Raw genomic sequence first — 16584 nt, 5'->3', positions numbered from 1 at the left:
AGATTTTCCTAAGAAATAATAAAAGAAACGTTTTTAGTTTCTACATTACAAGGTTCCATTGAGTGTCCTGAGTAAAAATGGGGGGGAGAAAATGAAACTTCTCATGGAAATTAGCTGATTGCTTCCCAGCCCCCATTTCCCCTCTCTCCTTCCCGACAGTCTTTTATTTCTGATGGGGACCTGTGGTCCCCGAGAAGCAGACTTCACCCCCAGCCCTAGGGCTGGATGCTGTAGTCTATTTCATCTCTCTGGCTACAGAGATTGGTTCAAAAGTGGACAGGCTACTTATGCAGCCTCAATTGGTGACTCCCAGGTTTTCTGGGAATGCAGAGATAAACCATTTGAATGAGGAATGCTGGATCCCAGACAAGGAAACTGGGAGCTGGTGGCAGCCAACCTGGTCCCCTGACTTGATGCTGAAAGGCTGAGTGGAGATACAGGGAGAAACCGAGCCCTTGTTGGCACCCATGTCTCTGTTACTGGAGCACGTAATTCCTTTATTGTTCAAGCTCATTTGGGCTTGGGTTTGTTTCTCTCTGTTAATGAGAATGATTTATAATTGAATCCGAGTAAAAGAAATCTCATCAAGAAATTTCAGAACAGCCAGGATGAAGCTATAGTTCTAAAACCTTCTTGCAAGAAAAAATTAAGTACATCACCTACAAGGAAACGATCAGGCTGACTGTCAATTTTTCAGCAAAATTACCAGGTGGTAAAAATCGTGGAAAAATATCTCCCAAATTTCGAGGGAAAATTATTTTTATCTTAGAAATTTATGTAGTGAATCTCTTCTGAAGTGTGAAGCCATGACATTTTCAAATTTACATTTTTAAGTTCGCCTCCCACTACTCTTTCTTAAGAAGTTGCTTAAAGATGTGCTTTCAAAGAAACGAGGGGCTCGAACAAGGGAGAGGAAGACATGGACTGGAGGCTGCACCCGGTCAACCCAATAAGGGATACAGGGATGTCCTGGGACAGCAGCTGTGCCCCAGCCTGAGGGGTGGTCTGCATGAGTGGGTGGGGGGAGAGCCTGGGGCAGACACCTCTGCAGGGGTGGTCGCTTGTGGGAAAAGTTGACCTGATGGGGCAGATTGGAAAAGAAAGTCACCTGGAAAAGCATGCAGTTGAAAAAGTTAGGCAGATGTTTACTATAGTGAAGAAGAAAATGCTGTATAAAAATTTCATGGCACACAATCGCTATCAGGGATAATAGTAAGAACACAGACTATTGCTTAGTTATCAAAAGATGTGACGTGGCACCATTGGGAGAATGTGATATGGCTTTTGAAGAGCCCCATTCACATCATGACACAGTGAAATGCACCCTTACTGCCTATAACTTATAGATAATTATGAATAGTTAACAAATGTTGTATTTTACAACGAAGCGGTTAGAAATTTTATTTTCGTTGTTTTCTTACATTTTGGAACCCTTTTTTTCTCAGGTTTCACACATAAGCGCTTGAAAATCTCATAGGTCCTAAGCAATGATCTATAGTGCCTCGTAGATAGGACATGATGGGGGCAGTGTTAGGACAACACGTCATCATCTACTGTAAAGTGAATCAACTGGAAAAACAACGAAACTGTGATTAATGACAAAATCAACAACTTACACGTATTGAGTGCTTACCACATGCCAGGCTTGTTCCAAACACTATTTATGTGTTATTTTATTTAATGATCTCACTGACTACATGGTATTATCGCTTCTATAGATAATGAATGGATGGATTTTAACCTCTAGCCTAGAGCCGCCCATGCAATATTTCTCCAGAACCTGATAACATCTAAAACAGAAATCAAGAAAGAGCAGAGAAGCATGGTATTTAGAAACATGACAGTCAATACCAGCAGAAAACAAAAGATGAAAAAACTTAAAGTGATCATTTGAAGAGTGGGTTTGCAGGTAGGAAGTGGTAGGGAAAAAAACTGCTAATTTTCACTATAAACTTTTTGTACTGTTTGGTCTTTGAATACCTGCCTGTATTAATTTACAAACTTTTAAAAAATAAAATAAAGAACATGAAAGCAACAAATGGCATAATTCTGGCCCCAGACAAGCTTTTTCCATGTTACTTTCCACATGGAGTTGAACTTGGGTGAGTGCTTGTCAGAGTTATTACTACCTGAGTCATGGTAGCAGAACAGAAGGCTCCAGCAGGACCACTGCAATTCCCAGGAGCAGATTCTCCTCTGCCTCGCCGCACTGTGATGCTTTTCACTCAGTTTTAGACTAGAATTCAAATAGTGATGTGAGAAGGAGACATGAAGAATTTCAATAAAATATTTGCATTCTGAGTTAGCTGCATTCAGGAGCAATGCCATAGCCTGCTCTCCACTTACATATTGAAATTCCTACTCCTTTGCTCATTTGCCCAGTAGCATTTAATTGACAAATGTTAGCAGATGTGAATTTTTTCATGGTAGGTCCTGTTGGTGGAGGGAACTGTTAGGTACACATGAGCTAAATCAGAGGCAAACAGAAACTTAGCTGGAGTGTGTGTGCGTGTGTGTGTGTGTGTGTGCGTGCACGTTGGGAGGGGTTTAGAGATACAGACCCTAATCTCATCTACTGAATTAATCTAATTCCTGAAAGCTTGAATCTTTGGGTCTTATTCCAATAGTTAAAATATCCTAACATAGTTGATCTTTGTACTCAGACATATTTGATCTAGACAGTGCGTTATAAGGAATTGAATTCCTTCTTTTTTTTTTTTTGCGGTACGCATGCCTCTCACTGTCGTGGCTTCTCCCGTTGCGGAGCACAGGCTCCGGACGCGCAGGCTCAGTGGCCACGGCTCACGGGCCCAGCCGCTCTGCGGCATGTGGGATCTTCCCGGACCGGGGCACGAACCCGTGTCCCCTGCATCGGCAGGCGGACTCTCAACCACTAGCGCCACCAGGGGAGCCCCTGAATTCCTTCTTTAGCTTAGTTTTGGGCATTCTGTCTCATATTATAATGCAGTGCTAGAACAAAGATCTTTTGAACACTCAGTGATTGTTCATTTTTTTCCCAGGAAACTATGTCCATGTCAAGAATTTCTCCTACTGGGGCATCATCGCTCAGCGCCACTGACAAACACGTAGCTAAAGACTTACAGAGGTAGAGTGCGGGTAGGGTGACAAAAATCATGATAAACCTCATTGACAATATCCTTCTTTCTGACAGAAACTTACTGAGACACAGGATCTGAAAAGATGTAAGGTTGGTGAAACTGAGAACTTTTAAGGTTTGATTCTCTTCCAGTGTAGGAAGATGAGTTATTAAATATCCCCAACGCATCCTTAAATTTTTAATGCACACAATGAACAAGGCAGACCACACAACATGGAAACAACAGAAAACTTGTCATTCCCATGCAGGAGAAAAGATGGAGTGGGCATGTACCAGGTGACAAGCCATGGAACACAGAAATGGGAAGTTGAGGAACAGGTAAGGTAAAAACATTGAGACAAATGCTAATGTTTTGTTCCAAACTTCAAAGAACGTTGTCGGTGAACTGTGTAACGATTCTCAGTCTTCTCCTGCCATCAGGGAAGTTCTGAGATGCCCAGCATCTGGTAGTCAAGCCATCAGGGTCCATGACACCATTTTTTTCCCATCAGTTGAGTAATCCAGCCGTAAGTGAAATCAAATTTTTCTTTCCTTACTTTTTATTGATTCAGTATTTTGTTTTAGTACTCTCTGCTTTTGTGTCAATAGACTCACAAATAACTCAGAATCCTTTCCACGTCTATCACCAGGCTCACAGGGCTGCTGTCAGCAGAACCTTCTTTCCGTCGTCTCTTGAAAACCAATGATGTGCCCAGCTCCGGGGTGATGATGGCTTTTGCCCTATTTTCCATGTTTTCTTCAAATCCTGCTGAGTAACCTTTAAGTAAAATTTCTGATAACTTGTGAATCAATTAAATCCCATTTTATTTCTCCACCTTTCAATAAGAATAAGAGTCATTGTTGTTGGAACCTTGGAATCAGCATTTGTTTGCATATTCCAAGGCTTTTTGTCTCCTGAGACAACAGGGGCCATGGCCGCCCTTGCTGTTTACAACCAGGGAGGTCAGGTGGATGATCTGTTTCAAAGTTCACTCTCACCCATTGTCTGAATGTGTCTTCCTCTCATTACCTGTAGGTGTGTGACAGGGGAAATAATACGCATACCGGTTTTCACTATTAATATAATGGGGAAATATGTTGAACCATAAAATTTTAGCTTTTTCTAAGTTGACATTCTCTTGACTTCCTCTCTACAAGGAGAAAGTGAAGTTCAGTATCACAGTGTCTGAACAGTTTTGAAGTACAATTAATATGTTTTTGTTAAATAAAGACCAAAATTTACTTAGATGTGTTCTCTCAGAAACAAAGAACTTTTAAAAAATCTAACTCCACCAACTCTTTCAAGCCATTTAGCAACTGCCAATAAATTTTTAAGGAAGAAGGAATGAAAGGAAGGAAGGAAGGAAAGAAGGAAAAGAGGGAAGGAAGGAAAGAAGGAAAAAAAGGAAAGAAAGAAAAGAAAGAAAGAAAGAAGGAAAGAAAGAAGGAAAGAAAGAAAGAAGGAAAGAAAGAAAGAAAGAAAGAAAAGAAAAAGAGAGAGAAAAAGAAAGAAAGAAAAGGAATGACTCCTGTACCAGAGTTAAGTCTGGGACCTTCTAACTTGTCTCTTCAATTACGTCAGTTGAATATGCTTTTAAGAAATTCACTTTAAAAATTCAATCAGCTGGACTGAAATTTTTTTCTTCAAGTTTAATACCATAAATTATTTTAAAAATATTAAAATGTTCACAAGACCACAGATTCAAGTAGGAAAGGCAGGAAAGTACATGCCCAGTCATGAGCTACCATGGTGGTTTCCAGCTTGGAGGAGTCATAGACCAGAAACACCTTGAAAAATCTTTCAAGGGAATTGAACCAAATTACCAAATTTTGATTTTACTAAGTAAGAAAAAACAAGTGAGGAAAATTAACACACCAAACAACAAAACACATGATCTCAGAATAAGAATGTTTTAATTAAAAAAAAATTTAATTTTTAAATTAAACGAGTTTAGCTTTATGAGAAGTGCAGTGTATTTTTCTGATTTCTTTCATAAGCTCTTACTTGAGAGATGAAAACCTTATCACAAAATAGCCTGGGTAGTTTTATTACTGCGTAGAAATCACTGAGTTAAAGGGCTGACACTTCACTCAGCACCGTTTATGGAAAAGTTCAGAGAATGAAAAAAAATCTTCATTGGAAGCTCTGCTCCTTCCAGATGAATGAATAGTGTCATCGGGGACTAGAAAAGATAAAAACAGACACATCTGCTCTGCTGCCATCATCCTTAACAAATACAGAAATCTGGAAATGAAGATAAAAAAGATAGATGAACATTTCCAAAAGTATGTTGCATAAAGCACGACTTTCAGAAGCTGTTCTGTGAAAAGTGGCCAAAGACGGGTCAGTGATGTTTGGAGTTTCATGACGGATTGTGATGTATGGAAGCTCTGAGAAACTGCCATGCTGGACCAGAAAACCTGATTAATTCTGTCCAGCTACTGTCCACGTACATTTAACCTCAGAACTCCCCTTGTAAGAAATGTGAACCTGGAACACATCACGTTCTCCAGTGTTTCACTAATCTGTGTGACACTTAGGAGAGCTTTCAGGAAATTAAGGAATTAGTCTAGGCACTGAAATTGTACCGTCTTGAATTATATCCAGTGACTTGAATCATATCCAGTCACTCATTAACTCACATTCACTGAGCAGTAACTGCAGGTAAAATAATATCCTAAACAATGTGAAGAATTAAATAATAAATGAGTAAAGTATAAGGGGTCTAACTTCAAAGATCATAATCTATAAAGAAAAATAAAACTTATTCAAGGAGCAAAATAAAGTATAAGCACATTAAAGCAAGTTGAAGATAAATTATTCAGAATCACTGAAGGTTGAAAATAAAGAGGAAATAAAATTGGGTTGAAGATATACAGGTTTCTCACAGGTTTTTTTTTCCTAAGCTAAATATTAAATAATTAATTTATTTTATAACTCTGAAAAAGTCATTTAACCCCCCCTGACCTCACTTTCCTTATCTGAAAATGAGAAAATTAAGCTAAACTTTTCCTTCCTGCTCTAAAGCTTGATGCCGTGATTCTGACAGAATTTCCCATCCGGCAAAAATGACATTTGAAGAAAGATAGGGATTTTCTTTTATCAAAACAAGTAGATAGTTCTTCTGTCACCCATATTCAGATCCCTGGAGATTATTCCAGAGGAAAAGTTCCATATGGCAGTTGTGGAAAGCAACGCACTTGACAAATAGCCCCCAGAGCAATTTAGGGGCAAGGAGGGCGTGCCTCTAATTCATGCCCCACACCAGGGCCACATTAATCTTCCTACAAGACAGGTTGGGCACACTGGACCTTGCCCAAAACACTTTAATAGTTTTCCACGGCACACAGCTACTCATTTCAAACTGCCTTGAACGTATGTCCCAAGATTCCGTTCTTAATTACAAATTATTGGGTTGCAAAGAAAACAATGTTCATGAGCTACTTTATGCAAAAGAGAAATATATTAAAAGAAGCGGGGATACTCTTGAAACACAGGGCAGTAAGTACAGCTGGATTTGCTAAGGGCTTCACTAAGGAAGGGAATCATACAGAATCAAGATACTTACGTATTTATTTTTATCGGGATAGAATTCTAGCACCACAAAGTTCACCACTTTGGAGTTTACATTTCAGTGGTTTCTCATATATTCACAAGGCTGTGCAACCATCACCATTGTCTGATTCCAGGACATTTTCAGCACCCAAAGAGACCCACACTCATTATTGTCACTCCCTACTCACCTATCCACCCTCCTGTAGCAAAAAATACTTTATTTACTATCTCCATGGATTTTCCTGTTCTGAATATTTTATAGAAATGGAATAACATAATAGGAGGCCTTCTGTGTCTGCCTTCTTACAGTTAGAAAGTGTTTTCAGGGTGGATCCACATTGTAGCATGTATCAGGACTTCATTGCTTTTATGGTTGAATAATATTCAATTGTATTGTCATGCCATGTTTTGTTTCTCTATCCATCAGTTGATAGACATTTAGACTGTTTCCATTTTTTGGCTATTCTGAATAATGCTGCTATAAGCATTCATTTACAAGTTATTACATAAACATATGTCTTCATGGGTATATGCCTTGGAGTGGCATACGCCTAGGAGTGAAATTGCTGGATCATGTGGTATCAGGGATTGAATTTTGTTTACCTCCCCACGCCCAATTCATATGTCGAAGTTGTAACCCTCATGCAACCTCATTTGGAAATAGGGTCATTGCAGATGTGATTAGTTAAGATAAAGTCATCTTCATTGGAGTAGGCCTGGTGTCCATATAAAATGGGGATATTTGGACACAGACACACTACATGAACAAGAAGGCAAAGATTGCAGGGATGTGTCTACAAACCAAGGACCACCAACCATGGCAACAAACACCAGAAGCCTGGAGAGAGGCAGGGAACAGATCCTCCCCCAGAACCCTAGGCAGGAACCAACTCTGTGGACGCCTTGGTCTCACACCTCCGGCCTCCACAACTGTAAGGCTATACAATTCTGTTGTTGCAGAACATAATACTTTGTTCTGGTAGCCCTGGGAAATTAATTCATATGGTAATTCTACGTTTGATTTTTGAGGAACTAAGTGTTTTTCCAAAGTGAGCCACAACTACTGAGCCTGCGCTCTAGGGCCCGCGAGTCACAACTACTGAAGCCGGCATGCCTAGAGCCCGTGCTCTGCAACAAGAGAAGCCACCGCAATGAGAAGCCCACGCACCGCAATGAAGAGTAGCCCCCGCTTGCTGCAACTAGAGAAAAGACCCAGCCAAAAATAAATATAAATAAATAAATAAATAGATAAATAAATAAAAAAGAAAGAAAGAATGCCAGCAGTTTACTTGCTCCGTGCCAGACCCTGTGCTCACTTAATACTTTTTCTGGATTATCTCATTTGGTCTTCCCAGCACCTAGTAAGGTAGGAAATACTGCGACGTCCATTTTATAGATGAGGAGGTTGAAGCCCAGAGAGGTTAAGTAACTTGCCCAAAGCTGCAGAGATAACAAGCAGCAGATAGCACATAAAAACCCATCTGCTCACACTTTTTTTATTTTTTTTGCGGTACGCGGGCCTCTCACCGTTGTGGCCTCTCCCGTTGCGGGGCACAGGCTTCGGACGCGCAGGCTCAGCGGCCATGGCTCACGGGCCCAGCCGCTCCGCGGCATGTGGGAGCTTCCCGGACCGGGGCACAAACCCGCGTCCCCTGCATTGGCAGGAGGACTCTCAACCACTGCGCCACCAGGGAAGCCCTGTTCTTCATTTTTTATTATCTGGTTGTTTGTTTTCCTTATTTATATCGTCATGTATTAATGACTTCTTATTATTCAGTGGGTGCTAATCCATTACTATAATTGCTTATTTTTACGTTCAAATTGTTACGTTCAACACAAACCCGTTCATGTTAGTACCTGTGACCTTGTGACCTATGACCTCCTCCCACTATTCTTTCAGCATTTCTCCATTTTCTGGTGCAATAAGATGTTCCAGGATCATCTCAGAATTTCCCTGTCCCAGCTATGGCCTCATTTATCTAAGGAAACCTTTTTCATTTTACTGGGGAATGATATTTAGAAATCAAGATCTGGGTGTTTATCGGACATTTATGTATCTCCCTTTGTGAGTTTTCTATTCAATATTTCATATTTGATGGTATAGTTTTCTCTGTTTTCTACTTTGAATTGTCTCCAAAAGTGAATTAATTAAACTCAACCTGAAAGTTGGATGAGGTGAAAATTCCTAAAGGGAATAATTGTTCTTCCCTAAAGAAAACTCCAAAAGTCAAATATGTACAATTTTTTCATAAAACATGATATTACAGAGGGGTATAATATTCATACCTGTTCTACTTTCATTATTGAAGCGTCACGCCCTTCATCCTTGCCCTTTTCCTCAATCAACCATAATGTATTCTCATGGATTAAATTGCCAATCTAATATCCAAAAAGTATTGAACAAATTAGAATAATTATTGGCTAATTATCATATCTATTTTTAAATGAATTATATCCTTTCTAAGAAATGTCACAATACTTCTACATGCAACACATTCTTGGAATAACACATTAAATCTAAGAAAATCTATGTCAGTCATCTAACACGGGATATACAATCTTTTGTCCAAATTCTTACAGACGGGCCCCACTGATGCCTAACCTTCCCAGCGAAAGTGAGCACTTGTTTGAACCGCTTGTTTTCTCCCAGTGGGTGTGTGTCCTCAGCTCCCTGCTGGGACCCCCACTGATGCCAGGGACGGGAAGCTGAGGGTTGACTCAGAAAACACTCTTTCCAGCTACGGGATTGAGGCAGCCGCTCGGCCACTCAGTGGGGCCCGCTGACGCCAGGGGAGGACGGGGTGGTGGGGGGTTGGGCAGGGCAGCCTCATCGAGTCCCAGTCCTCACACCTTGCCCCCGCCAACCCTCCCCCTGCTGGTGCCGTGAAGGTGAGCGGGTTCCGCCTCCCTCTGGGCGTCCCTGGCTGTAAGTGGAGGGATGGAGGGGAGTGCTGAGTAGCCTGGGTGCCTTCGGGTGTTAAATCTTCCGGCTGCTTGGTGAGGGGCGAGGCTCAGCTCACAGGGGGATCCTGCCTCTGAGGGGAGGGGCTTCAGAGAGCAGCTGCTTGCACAGTGGGTGGGAGGTGGGACAGAAGACCTGAAGAGACATTTTTCCAAAGAAGATAGCCAGACAGTAAACAGGCACGTGAAAAGATGCAAAACCCCAGTGAGATATTGCCTCTCACCCGTCAGAATGGCCATCGTCAAAAAGTCTGCAAATAACAAATGTTGGCCAGGATGTGGAGAAAAGGGAACTCTTGTTCACTGTTGGTGGGAGTGTAAATGGGTGCAGCCACTATGGAAAACGTTATAGAGGTTCCTCTAAAAATTAAAAATAGGACTACTATATGATCCAGCAATTCCACTCCTGGGAATATACGGGGAAAAAAATGAAAACACTAATTTGAAAAGATACATGCGCCCCAATGTTCATAGCAGCATTATTTGCAATAGTCAATATATGCAAGCTACCCAAGTGTCCACCGACAGATGAATGGATAAAGAAGATGTGGTACATATGTACAATGGGATATTACTCAGCCATGAAAACCAAAAAATTCTGCCATTTGCAGCAATGTGGATGGACCTAGAGATTATTATGCTTAGTGAAATAAGTCAGACAGAGAAAGACGAATACGGTATGATATCCCTTATATATGGAATCTAAAAAATAAAACAGAAATAGACTCACAGACATAGAGAAGAAATGAGTGGTTACCAGTTGGGAGAAGGAAAGGTGCAGGGGCAAGATAGGGGTAGGGGGTGAAGAGATACAAACTACTATGTATAAAATAGATAAGCAACCAGGATATATTGTACAGCACAGGGAATCATAGCCATTATCTTGTAATAACATATAATGGAGTATAATCTATACAAATACTGAATCACCATTCTGTACACCTGAAGCTAATATTGTAAAGCAACTATACTTCAATTTTTAAAAAGTCAGTGCTAAGTAGATACTGTGGGACTCCTTGAATGTAAAGTAGGAAAGCAGGTGGACCAGGCTGTTGATAGAGGTCAGTGGTGGTTACTGTGGGGAGGGTAGTGACTGCTAGAGCTCACGGGGACTCCTGGGACACAGCTGTGTCCTGTGCCTGGGTGCTGGTTACACAGGCATGCTCACTGATACAATGAATATTATCCTCCAATAGAAAGTTTAAAGAATAGTTTACTAGAGGAAAACTGCGTACAAGAAAGAAGTGGGATCTTGAGAAAATGACATCATCTTTCTCGGAAACAGTAAGAACGTTCTCCTTTATAGTTTGAAATTGCACTGAACTCTTTAATTCCATATTTAAGATTTTCTCACCCTCTCCCCAAAATCCTACTTTGAATACATTATAAAAACACAAATGGTAGCTATAGATGCTAATTTGCAGCTCTAAATGCCATTTATAAAATATGTTCTTCATTATTTTAAGAAAAGGAATTATAATCCATCTTTACTATTTCATCCCCCACTTGAAAGACAAAAATCTTGTCAAGGTTAAAAAAAAGGGGGGGTTTTCTTTACCCTGACATTACCATTATAATGTATTTATAACTCAGCACGATTTCTATCCTGAAAATAGGGAAAATGCAAATGCACTAAGATGCTGAAAATTCAAAATCATCAAAATATGACCTCAGCATGACCAGGGCAGAGAAGGAAGGAAAGGCGCCGTCCTGATCTCAGGATTATTCTGATAATCCAGCATTCAGTGTCTTCTTCATGTAGTCAACTTTCCCCAATATAAGTTGTTCTAGCTCTGGCACTGCTGTTTCCCAGGCAATTGCTTTTAAAGCAGAACACATTCTTACGCTAAGTAAGTGTGCATGCCTTGGTGCTGAATATCATTTCTTATTCTAAGACTAGAGTATTAAAAATAAATATTTGCAGCCCCCATGATAATAAAATAAACACACTCCAATGAGAATGTAAGAGCAAAAGAAGAAAAACATTTAAATGCTGAAATTATTTTAAAAAGAAAGAAAGAAAGAAAACACAAGCAACTGTTTGGCCTTTTAGAACTCATTGGCTTGAATTATTTGCTTATTAGGAATTTTATTGTTGTTGGGTTTTTTTCCCTTAAATTAATAGTATCTAGTTAGATAAGCAAATCTATCCTTTTTTGCTTAGATGGACCCCAATTTATATAACAGCATAGAAATTTATTAATTAATGTTCTACTAATGCAAATAAATGTCCTTCACACACAGCAGACAAATAAAATCACCAACAAAACCATGGTTTAATTATTTCCTCAATAGCAACTTGAAATCAACACATCAACCTAATACCCGCTGCCAAGACTTGATTCCCGTCATATTCACTTGCTTTTATGTGGTTCCAACCAATCAGAAGATGGAGAAGAGAGAATACGTTTCATTCATATTATAATAACAACTTTAAAAAATTACAGATTTAGTGTTTCAAAGGGAGCAAAACAAGGAAAAGGCAATGAATAAAGAGGACAAGCCCTGGTGTGTTTCATAGCTCCGGCATCCACTTCCAGGGCTGAGGAAAATAGAATCAACCATCTTATCCCCACTGGCTCCAGCTTCACCTCCAGGATAAATCAAACAGCTGAGCATATGTCCACGAATCCAGGCTCTCAGGTTATTTTCCTGATTTGGTCACCAGTTGACGTGATCTTGCAAAGCTTACTTCCTTTTCCTAAGCACAGGTGGTTTTAGAAACAGGTGCCTCTTTTGCGTAGCGGACCATCAGTAAATGATGCTTTTTACAGAAAAGGCGCATTCCATTAAATTGTTCATAATGCATGTTTCCTCAAAACAAATCATATTTTTCTTACGGACCTTCCTGAGGCCGTTATATTCCTATAAAGAAACTATAAATTCCCCAGACACAACATTCAGATTCAGATTCTATTTATGTCTATTGGCTGAGCAATGAAAAAATGTCTGGCGGTATTTTAGGAATGTTCACATACTTCATGAAATTTAATCCTTACAACAATCAGTTATGAAATTTATTTCTTTAATGACAAAAATAAAGCAGTTACTATTTTTTTTTCTTTTTTTGTTTTAAACAAATAAGGAGGACTTCCCTGGTGGCGCAGTTGTTAAGAGTCCGCCTGCCGATGCAGGGGACACAGGTTCGAGCCCTGGTCCGGGAAGATCCCACATGCGGGGGAGCAACTAAGCCTGTGCGCCACAACTACTGAGCCTGCGCTCTAGAGCCCGCGAGCCACAGCTACTGAGCCCACGTGCCACAACTACTGAAGCCCGCGCACCTAGAGCCCGTGCTCCACAACAAGAGAAGCCGCTGCAAAGAGAAGCCCACGCGCCACAACAGAGAGTAGCCCCTGCTCGCCGCAACTAGAGAAAGCCCGCACGCAGCAACGAAGACCCAACGCAGCCAAAAATAAATAAATAAATAAATTTATAAAAACAAAAAATATATAAGGATTTGGGGACTCAGAGCGGTTAAGTGACTTATGAGGTGATAGATCTATGAAGTGGTTACACTAGGATTGAAAACTGGGCTCCTTCCTGCATGTCTTCTATGTAATAAACCATTACTGAGAAAAGAGGCGACGACCTCCTAGCAGACTCCCCGCAGGCCCCCAGAAGCCTGGCCTGGCTGCAGTTTTATTTTCACAGCCTTTCACTGACTGTGTGTGGCTTCTGTGGCACTGACTTGCCCCCAGCCCTCATATCCTGTCGCCTGGACCAGAGAAATGGTATCTCTGTCAAAGCACCCAGGGACATAACAGCTGCTGAGCCAGGAACGTACCTCATTTGTGTGCCCACGATTCCTAAAGAGCTGAGCCGTGGTATTGACCTGCTAGGAGGCACTTGCCTGGAATAAGCGTTTCTTCATTTATTCAGTAAATACTTCATTTTAAGGAATTACACGAGCGTGGCAGGCACTGCATTAGACACTGGGAATAAAGCAGAGCCCCCCAGTAACAGTCTAAGTAGGAGACAGACATGTCCACAGTCACAGTTGCTCTGGCTATGTCCCAGGATGTGTGAGGATCCGTCCAGGGGCAGAGGGGGCTGCACTGGGCATTCTGGTCAGTCCAGAGAGACTCTTCAGAAATGTCCCTGAGGTTCCAGTGCAGTGAGGGCTCACATTGCACTGGAGATCTGTAACTTTGAAAAATTAATTAATGTCGTATACCACCTTACCATTTTACATTAAGAAATGAAGTATACGACCATTCTCCAGAAGGGCTAATCAGACAAATGGCAGGCCAAGTGCCACACTGAACACACTTCCCAATGTCTTGTGGATGGCTTGTTCGCTCCTCGACAAAAAGGGCTGAAGACCAGCAGACTTTATCAAGATTTCTTGGAGTTGATAAATCCCCCAAAATCTCTGTATAAGAACATCTGAGGCTTCCTTTCAAGTTCATCAACATTAGACATTAGCAATTTCATCAAAATACCTTTATAATGATGTTTAACCTACAGTCACATGAATAAGCTTTATTTCCTTGTAAGCTGAAATGATTACACGTATTAATGCGTACAGGTGTTGCTAATCTACCTGAGTTCCTTTTGTATGTGGCCTGTTTCCCAAATCGTGCAAACTTACCATTTTTGTCTGCATTCTCTCCAGGTTTCTCTTTAATGCCTAGATACCGATGCTCTTCAAAGAGATGGGAACATAGGTGAAGAGGCAACAGGGGAGAAGACTTAGCCACTTTAACTTGGGGGTTCTCATTTACAACAGCTAAGACAGCCCTTTCATTTAGGGACTCCGTCGCGCAGAAAAGCCTAATCACAGGAACTCAGACATCAGCAGAGTCTGGGAGCCCAGACAGAAACAATGACAGGCTGGATATAAAGTCTAGTGTTTTGACTTTTAAGTCCACGTAGCCTGATCCTCTTAGAAAGAGCTTGGGCAGAGCGCTGATCAGATGCCCCACGGACTGTGCTACAGTCAGGGACCGCAGGACCCTAGCTGGCAAAGAAAAAGAAGAACCAAGGGAGAGCAATGCTGTCTTTGGACCACGGTGTTTCTGACAGGATCCTGCGGTGACAGCAGTGCCCCTCAGCTCCTGCTGCTCACACAGCTGCGAGAAAAGGGAGGAAGAGTCCCAACGCACGGACAACGTCTGATGTGTCTGTGATGCTGTGTAGTGTTCGGGTTCTCAAATACAACTTTCACAAAATTGGGGGAAATGCTGGCGTGTCCAGGGGGAACTAGCTGGAGGCAGGGAGCTCAGGTGATCCTCGCGATCACAATGATGCTTTGATCAGCAATGTTCCTAAAAAAGTTCACAGGCCAGTTTGGTTCCTTCAGAAAAGTATTACGTGACACTGTAGGAAAATCTAAACATTCGGATGATACAAAGAGACTCAGGAATTTTGTGTGATCTATGAAAGAATAAAGGCGAATTTTTAGCTGATTTTATGAAGTCTGCTTGTAAAATAACTAAACGGGGAAACAGAAGAAGGAGCAGAGCGAGGACAGGCTGTGGTCTGTCAATGTCTCCCTTATAAATTCCTAGAGGGAAGGTCAGGGCCGAGGGCATGGTGGGCCCTGGGGGCACAGGTGTAACTGGGGCCAGGTGTGGATGGGGAGGGAGAGAGATGGGAGGGAAGGGGGAGGGAAGGCACTGACCACATGGGGCAGGAGATGGGTCTGGGAGTGCATAAGACCAGAATAAAGAATAAAGCAAGAGGGTTTCCCTGGTGGCGCAGTGGTTGAGAGTCCGCCTGCTGATGCAGGGGATGCGGGTTCGTGCCCCGGTCCGGGAAGATCCCACGTGCCGCGGAGCGGCTGGGCCCGTGAGCCATGGCCGCTGAGCGTGCGCGTCTGGAGCCTGTGCTCCGCAGCGGGAGAGGCCACAACAGTGAGAGGCCCGCGTACCACAAAAAAAAAAAAAAAAAAAAGAATAAAGCAAGAAAAAACAAACACGTAACTGCACGTAACATGACATCATATCAAAGTCAGTGAGGAAAGGATTAAGGATTCATAGAGTATCTTAATGACATAGCATAGAAATGGAGGTATTTTAAAGCCAAACCATGAGCAAGTATAGGAATATAATTAATATAATTACCTTCCTGGATAAAGAAGAGGACCAGTAGGAAGCGGGAAAGATGGCTTGGAGCTAGTTTATGTCCAAAAAGAGTCAGAGTGAGGTAAAGACTTCTTTTTCTGTATCAGCCAGATCATATTACTCCATGTAAGATCATAATCTCATTCTCTGCAATGTCCCAGATCCCGGAACGAAGTTGCAAGTTAAAATGAACAAACAAACACAATCCCTATTTGGATTTGCAGACACTGGGGTGGGAGCCCGTCCACTCACAGCAGCGGGATGGGAGGGAGTCCTCGTCTGAGCCCTGATGCCTGGTGACAGGTGGGCTTGAGTGGCACTGGCAGCAAGCTTTTCACGGCTGTGAACCTTGCTCTGGTTTCCAAAGCTCAGGTGTGCAGGAGGGAGGGGTTGAGCGAGGCGCTGGGTCCTTCTGTAAGGGAGCCTCAGTTTCCCCATCCTGAAGCTGAGAGGGTTGACCTCTGTTATCTCTAAGATCTAAACCTCCAAGAGTGAATCTGCATCATTACACCTGTTTGTTTTATTTTTTATTTTTTTTTAGTTTTGGCCACACCTCGCAGCTTGTAGAATCTTAGTTCCCTGACCAGGAATCGAACCTGGGCCCTCAGCAGCAAGAGTGCAGAGTCTTAACCACTGGACCACCAGGGAATTCCCTCATTACACCTGTTTAATAACCCATGGACTGTCTCTAAGGGCTCAGTGGCTCAATTCAATTAAAGTGAGTCCTTGTCAAGCTACTACATGTAAAGGCAAAATAGTAAGAAATGATGTTCCATTGCTACTGATGGGCTCTTACAACCTCCTGGGCTGTGTGTGTGTGTGTGTGTGTGTGTGTGTGTGTGTGCGCATGTGCGTGTGTGTGTGTGTATTTGCTATGGTCAACGTTCCTCTTTTAGTAGTATTTG

General features: G+C 41.9%; 1 non-coding gene across 1 annotated transcript; it reads right to left on the bottom strand.

Annotated features, from left to right (window-relative positions):
• Positions 1-16254: 16254 nt before the first annotated feature.
• TRNAK-CUU (transfer RNA lysine (anticodon CUU)) lies at positions 16255-16327 on the bottom strand. The gene has a single exon. It is a non-coding gene; the product is annotated as a tRNA-Lys (tRNA).
• Between the last annotated feature and the right edge of the window lie 257 nt (positions 16328-16584).

The sequence above is a fragment of the Delphinapterus leucas genome, chromosome 13, assembly GCF_059928025.1.
Source record: "Delphinapterus leucas isolate spDelLeu-1000000601 "Yukka" chromosome 13, BTC_Dleu_Yukka2, whole genome shotgun sequence".
NCBI classification, from domain to species: Eukaryota; Metazoa; Chordata; class Mammalia; order Artiodactyla; family Monodontidae; genus Delphinapterus; species Delphinapterus leucas.
The sequence above is the reverse complement of the archived record's forward strand: the minus strand, read 5'-3'. Positions and strand labels throughout refer to the sequence as shown.